The following is a 7,036-nucleotide window of genomic DNA, read 5'->3' on the forward strand; positions in this document are numbered from 1 at the left end:
CAGCCTCATCTTTCTCCCGAGGGGCGGCTGGTGGGTTTGAACTGCCAACTTCGTGGTTGGCCATCTCACAGCCTCCAGAGCACCCCAGGAGGAGAGAGGTAAAGCCGTCTTCGATTCACAGCCCACGCCATCAGCTACACTGGAAGCCTGATGGAATCTACACAGGAGCTACCGGTAGGAAGGAGGACGGGCGTTGACCGATGTTGCCGACGGATCAACACATGCTCGCAGGAGGGGCTTCACAAAGTTGGTGGGCAATGGAATGCAAAGGAGCAGACTTTCCCAGGACTCTTCTGAAGCAACAAGCAGCCAGGCCCTCTGGTGGGTTCCAAGTTCAGTGGTTCGAGCCCACCAGTTGCTTCGAGGGAGAAAGATGAAGCTGTCTGCTCTTTGAAAGATGTACACTCTCAGAAACTCACCAGGAGGTTCAGCTCTGTCCTATGGGGGCCATTATGAATTGGAATCAACTTCATGGTGGTGAGTTTGGTTTTTGCTTTTTGAGCACCAAGTAGGAATTGGAGTAAAAGTACCATCAACGATAGCACCAGAACCTATGAAATAAGGATGTCCCAGCCCCATGCACTGATCGGAACCAAAGAATCCGTGCCGCACGTGGAGAGGCACTCCTGGTGTATGGGCCAGAAAACAGATATCATTAAGATGTAAGCCATTCCTCAGCTGGTCTATAAATCAATACAGTCCTAATCAAAATTCCAGTAGGATTTTTCTTGTTGTTGCAGAAATTCACATGCAAATTCTAAACTTCGTATCACAGTTTAATGGCTCTGAATTGCAAAACTAAAAAAAAAAATAATAATCTAACTGCTATTGGGTCAATTCCAACTCACAGAACCCCCTATAGGACAGGGTAGAACTGCCTGTGGTGGGTTTCTGAGCCTGTAGCTCTTTAATGGGAGTAGAACGCCTCATCTGTCTTCCGCGGAGCGCCTGGTGGTTTCGAACTGGTGGCCTTGTGGTTAGTAGCCCAACGTGTAACCCACTGCACCACAAGGGATCCCTTTGAAATGCTGCAAAGCAACTTTTGAAGAGAATTGACAAACCAGAGAGCTAACGTTACCTGATTCCCCCAACTTCTAAAGCCACAAAAAGCCATGGCGCGGTGGGGTCCAGGTAGACAAGCAGACCTCTGTGGTGGAATCTAGACAATGGAAGTGAACCCACAAGTACGTGCCAAGTGTGCCAAGGCCATTCAACGGGAAAGGGCCATATTCTCAATGAGTGGCACTCTTGTTGGCAAACCATCTGCAGAGCCCAGCCCTCAATCCCTACCTCATGCCATGCACAAGACCCCACTCACGGTGGGCCACAGACCTGAACAGACAACCCGGAAGCCTGAGGAGAAGAAACTGTGAGAGCCAACCTGGGACCATGCTCTCTCATGAGCAAGTAGCTAAGCTGCACTTCCTGGAGACCAGATGACAGAGAAGGCAGGCTACCCGTGGGAAGAAAATGGTTACAACATAGATACTCAGTGAAGGACTTGCATCCCAAAGAGGTAGAGAGTACCCCCCAAAGCAGTAATAACAAAACAAATCCCCCAATAAAACACAAGCAAGAGACGTGAGTAGACACTTTGCTGAAGGAGGTATGTTGGGCACGATCATTGGCCCTTAAAGCACCAAAATCAAAGCCATGACAGCTGAGTGGATTCCCCGGGCCTGTCAAGCACCCTCGACTCATTGTGACCCTACAGGACAGAGTAGAATCCCCGCCCTCGGTTCCTGAGGCTACACACCAGGGCGGAAGAAGACTGCCTCATCGTTCTCCTGTGGAACGGCTGGTGGGTTCGAACCACGGATTTTTCGGTTGGCAGTGGAGTTGATTTAACCATGGTGCCACTAGGCTCCTTCCATGGGTCTTCTTGAACTCACTGCCATCAAATGAATGTGGACTCGCAGTCACCCTATATGGGCTCCCATGTGTCCTGATAGTTCTCCCGGGGAGCGGCCGGCCCGAGGGTTTGAACCACTGCCCTTGTAGTCGCAGTCCGCCGTCCGCCCAATAGCACCAGATGAGAATTAAAACATCATGATGTAGCTTGACACACCTACCAATTAACCCACTGCTGTCCAGCATCAGCCCTACAGGACGGGGCAGGGCTGCCCCAGAGGGTTTCCGAGACTGGAGATCTTTACGGAAGTGGACGGCCACCTCTGGCTGGGGCTGGCGCGGGGCAGATACGGGGCCTTTTGATTCGTGTCACTGCGCTTCCCCGTCGCACCACCAAGACTCTTGACCCAGGGAGGAGCTCACGGAAGAATTCGGACGTCTGAAAGTTCATGCAGACAGACAAGGGTCCGCATCCTGTTTGGTGAGGGGCGCCCGGGCAGTCCCCGTCCAGCTCAGGCGTGGCCGCTGCTGTCGACAAGGGCAAGGAAGGGCTTGCTGATATGCTTGACAACCGCGCTGCCTCTCGGAATGTCCAGGCTGCACGGAAGCAAACGGATGGGCAAGACCGCCCCGCTTCCTTGCTTGGCACTTTTGGGCCCGTTCCGCACAGCACAGGACCAGTCGTGGGCCCACAAAAGGCCACCTGGAGACCCCCTCCCAAGTGAATCGAGGTAAGACCCAGTCCACACACATGATGTCTCAAGGAGGCGGCTTGGTGAGGCGAGGCCCGGCTCCTGGATGTGAACACACAGTGGGACTATAACACCCAAACCTAACTCACTGCCAGTCGAGTAGGTTCCCACTCATAGCGACCTGATAGGAGAGCAACCCTATAGGAGAGCAGGGAACTGCCCCTGGGCTTTGCAACTGTAACTCTGCAGAAAGAGAAAGCCCCCTCTTTCTCCCCAGGTGACTCTGAACAGCTGACTGGTTAGCAGCCCAGTGTGTAACCACGACACCACCACACACCGCTCTTTCCTCTCCTCCTCCAGGGAACTACCGGTACATGGAACGCCGGGGAGGGGGGCGGCACAGATGTCCACAGGCTCTTGCTGCGCCCACGGAGGGAGACCACACACAGCCACATGACCAGGGCCCCCAAGTTCCACTTTGTCGCTGTGCCTGCCCGGCTGGGTACCAGCTCTGTTCTCCACACCAGCCCCGTGGTGGCCCCATGCCCTGCCACAGGGGGCTCTCCACGGAGCCCTCTGCTGAGCCAATGGTGGAAATGGGGCAACAACTGTCCAGAGACCACTTTCAAGTGTTCGGGCATAGGGAGCTCTTATGCTTTCTGCCCTGATGTGGGCACTGTCCTACCTGCTGTCCTTGGGTGCCGACCCCTGGGGGTGGTCAATCTCGTTCAACCCCAGCACATGCTGCTGGGGTGCTGACAGACTGACAGACTCCCTCCCTCCACACAGCACAGCAGAGCGGCACCCTTGCAGGCCGGGGTCAGGATGGAGCCAGGGACACCCAAATCCCTCCAAGGCACGTCCACACGGAGGACTGAGCTGACCACAGGGCCCCTCGAGGATCTCACCGCCCAGAACCAGAGCCCCGACTGACCTTGGGGACCAGAGTCCTCGCTGTCCACGGAGAGCCAAGGTGGGGGTGGGGGCCCTGCAGGGTGGGGAGAGTGGCTCCACTCCGCTTGGTGGAGCACTGTGTCGGAAAACCAAACTCCTGACCCTTCGTCCCTACCCTGCTGCCCCCTCCCCATCAAAGGGAGCAGAGAGGGGGTGCCACGGAGGGGCTGAGCCCAGCCCCCCACCTCCCCTCCCTTCCCTGAAACACTGCACTGTTAGCAGCAGCAACCAAGCTGCGCCACACGCTCCCATCTGTCACACGCGGTCCTGTGCAAAAAGAGGGGGCCTTTGTACCTTTTATTCAGTCACGTGTCCCCGAGGTGTTCTGGGCTTTCTAGGGAAAGAGAGAGAAAGGAGAGAGGATTACAATCTGCACTGTCGCCGAGCGGCCTCCCTCTGACCCCCCCGGGACTCTGATTGCTCATGGCTGGCCGGCTCTGCCCCAGAGCAGCGCTGCTGAGGGGCTCCCAGGGAGACCCCGATGGTGCCAGTGCTGCCCGTGTGGCCTCTGTGCTTTACCCCAGCCACCTCCACGCAGCTCTGCCAAACTCAGGTTCTCTGCAGCTCTAAGAACGTGACCTTTGGCCTTCGCTCCCTGGCCCCTCACTCTGAGTGCAGCCGACTGTCGTCCCTCAGGGTGGGAGACCCTTACAGGAAGACCCGCCATGACATGGGCTGCAACAGTGGGCCCCGACATCGCAATGACGGTGCGGACGGCGCCACCCCGGTGGGGATTCAGGCTGTGGTACATGGGTTCGCGGTGCACCAGAGCTGGCTCGACAGCGCCAAGCACATCGGCTAGAGGTTCTGTTCCTGCGGCGCAAGGAACCCTGGTGATTTCAGTGTAACAGTACTTACGACGTAGAGAATGACATGCAGCCTGTGCAGCACAAGTGCGCCCTGAGGGACTGGTGTGTGTGCCTGTCTTTACAAGGCAGAGCTCGCTTATGGAGCTAATTCTACGTGCCCCCCGCCCCCCAGCTTGCCATCGCTTTTGGGCTGTGGAAACCGGTAGACCACGAAGCCTGCAGACCAAACAACCAGGGGGAGCAACACACAGAGCCGTGTCCCCGCGTCACATCTCCATCCAGACTTTGCCATCACCCCGTGCAGAAACACTTCACCCACCAGCCCGGTCATGCCCCATTTCTGCCCCTTCAGCAGAAGGAGGATTAGAGCCAGCCTATGGCTTCTGGAGTCAAAAGGCCATTGGACAGAAGCTCTTTCTTGAGACCTAGAAAAGTCGCACGTGATCTCCATCAGCATCACCTTAAGAAACACTGTGAAGGGGCCCTGGTGTCCAGGCAGGAAAGCAGCAGGCTGCTACCCACGCCGAGGTCGGCGGTTCCAGCCCACCACTCGCTGCCATTATTGTGTCTGTGTGCATGTGCATGTATTGTGTGTCTGTGTATGTCTCTGTGTATACATGTGTGTATGTATGTGTGGTGTGTGTATGTGATGGTGTGTTGCATGTCTGTGTGTGAGTGCATGCGTGTATATGTATGTTTGCATGTGTGTGTGGTATGTGCATGGTGTGTGTGTATGTGTGTGCTGTTTGTGTGGATGTGGATGGTGTGGATGTGTGTGCTGTCTGTGTGTGTGGGTATGTGTGAGTGTATATGTATGTGTGTATATGTGTGTAATATGTGTGGTGTGTGTATGTGTGTGCTGTGTGGATGTGGATGGTGTGTATGTGTGTGCTTTCTGTGTGTGTAAATGTGTGTGTGTATGTGCATGGTGTGTGTGTGCTATGTGTGCGTATGTTTAATGGCTGTTGTTGAGCATGCACGCAGAGCAACACCCACTGACCCCCAAGCACAAGTCCATGACGCTGATGAGACGGACGCCTCTCTGTGCAGCCATCCCCACCTTTGTCCTCGGAGCCATCTCCTGCCCTGTGTGTAGACACACTGCTCCCAAGCCTCCCGTCTGACCACTTCAGCTTTGCCGGTTGACCCCTTGGACATGGTTCCTTAGCACAGTACCCTGCACGCTGCTGCGGCTGCACCCAACCTCTCAATGGTCCTCAGCATGGCACCACCCGTCCAGTCCCCACTCTCCAGATGGCAGCACCGAGGCCGGCTTCGGTGGGGCAGGAACTGCATAGCCAGCAGCCAGGCCCTCGGGACTTCCCACCGGGACAGGGCCAGCCCCGCCCTGGGGAGAACCAAAATGGAAGGGGACAACTTTGGGGCAGTGACACTGGCCTCTGTGGTGTCATCATGTGGACACTGGCATCTTGCAGTCGACAAAGCCCAGGGCCTGATGACCCAGAGAACAGGAACCCTGTTGTCCCTGCCGGCTTCAGTTAGCAACAGTGTGTCACTGTGGGTCCATCCACGGGATAGGGGGACAGAGGATGGCAAGGTGGGAATACTGGGGGCAGGGGGTGCTCTGGGTGACCTGTCCCCCCAGCACACGTGCTGGGACCCTCCCCCCCACACCTGTGGGGGTGCTGCCATCTGGGAGTCAGGTGTTTGGGGGTAGGCTCATGGGGATGTATGCATGCGGGGGGTGGGGGTGGGAGGTCGAATACCAATCACCTACGAGATGCAGAGACAAGTCCCAGGGGCATATTACGTGTGGAGACCAGGGGACACAGATGGGGGAAGAGGGTACCAGGAGGAGGCTGCCACAGAGGGTGCTCAGAAGACCAGTGGAGAAGCTGAGACCAGGACGTCCCCCAGGGGACAGAGCGAGCCTTGGGTTGGACACCAACAAGTGCCATCTTGGTGGGGCTACCTCCTGCCGGCCACCCACCGCAGTGCTGGGGTCAGAATGGTTGGAGCAGAGTCAGGCAGTGAGCCAGAAACTCTTTCCACTCACTGCACCAGTTTTTTTTTTTCCCTACGAACCTGCAAGTGCTCTAAAGAATGAAGTCTATTTATACATATAACAAAAAAGCCAGGGGACACGGCTTGGCTGAGCACGGCTCAGATGTAGGAAAACCACAGTGGACTTTGCTGCCAACCCCTCCAGTGGGGCCCAGTGGGAGGCCTGTGCACCAAGGCCTGGCTGAACTCGAAGGCTGGCCTGGTGGCCGGAGCCTCCTGCTAAGCGGCAGGCATTCTCCCCTCCCCAGGTCAGAGCCAGACGCCCTCTGCCTGCCCCTCAGAAGCTCCCATGGTCACCTGGAGGAGGGAAGTGGAGTGTGAAGGCTCAGCCAGAGGGACTGGCCATTCCAGGAAGATGGGCGATACCAGGCCACAGCCATGCAGCCTTCGGCTGATAGGGGGAGTGGGGGCGAGTTCTGACGGCCATTCTCTTAGTCTCAGAGTCTTTTCTTCAGTGAGGGCAAGCCCTAGGGGCGAGGGCCCTGTGCTTATGCATTGGGTTGCTACCTGCAAGGTCAGCAGTTCAAAACCACCATGTGCTCCTCAGGACAAGGACGAGGCTTTCTACTCCCGCACAGAGTGACAGTCTCGGAAACCCACGGGGCCGGCTCGACCCTGTCCTCCAGGTCACTGTGAGCCAGAATGGCCTCGATGGGGCGTGTGTTTCTATTTCCTTTCTTCAGCTGAGCTCTCTCTCCACGTCCA

The 7,036-nt window shown here is 56.5% G+C and overlaps 1 protein-coding gene across 1 annotated transcript in view; it reads right to left on the reverse strand.

Annotated features, from left to right (window-relative positions):
• The window catches only part of RBFOX3 (RNA binding fox-1 homolog 3), a 257,622-nt gene that overhangs the window by 99,023 nt on the left and 151,563 nt on the right, over window positions 1-7,036 (reverse strand). Inside the window, exon 2 of the mRNA XM_045299844.1 lies at window positions 3,792-3,831. The gene's annotated coding sequence lies outside the window, so the exon portion shown is untranslated. The remainder of the gene's footprint in view (window positions 1-3,791; window positions 3,832-7,036) is intronic.

This window comes from Echinops telfairi, unplaced genomic scaffold (genome assembly GCF_000313985.2).
Source record: "Echinops telfairi isolate 266 unplaced genomic scaffold, ASM31398v2 ScPeMD7_7458;HRSCAF=8496, whole genome shotgun sequence".
NCBI lineage: Eukaryota > Metazoa > Chordata > Mammalia > Afrosoricida > Tenrecidae > Echinops > Echinops telfairi.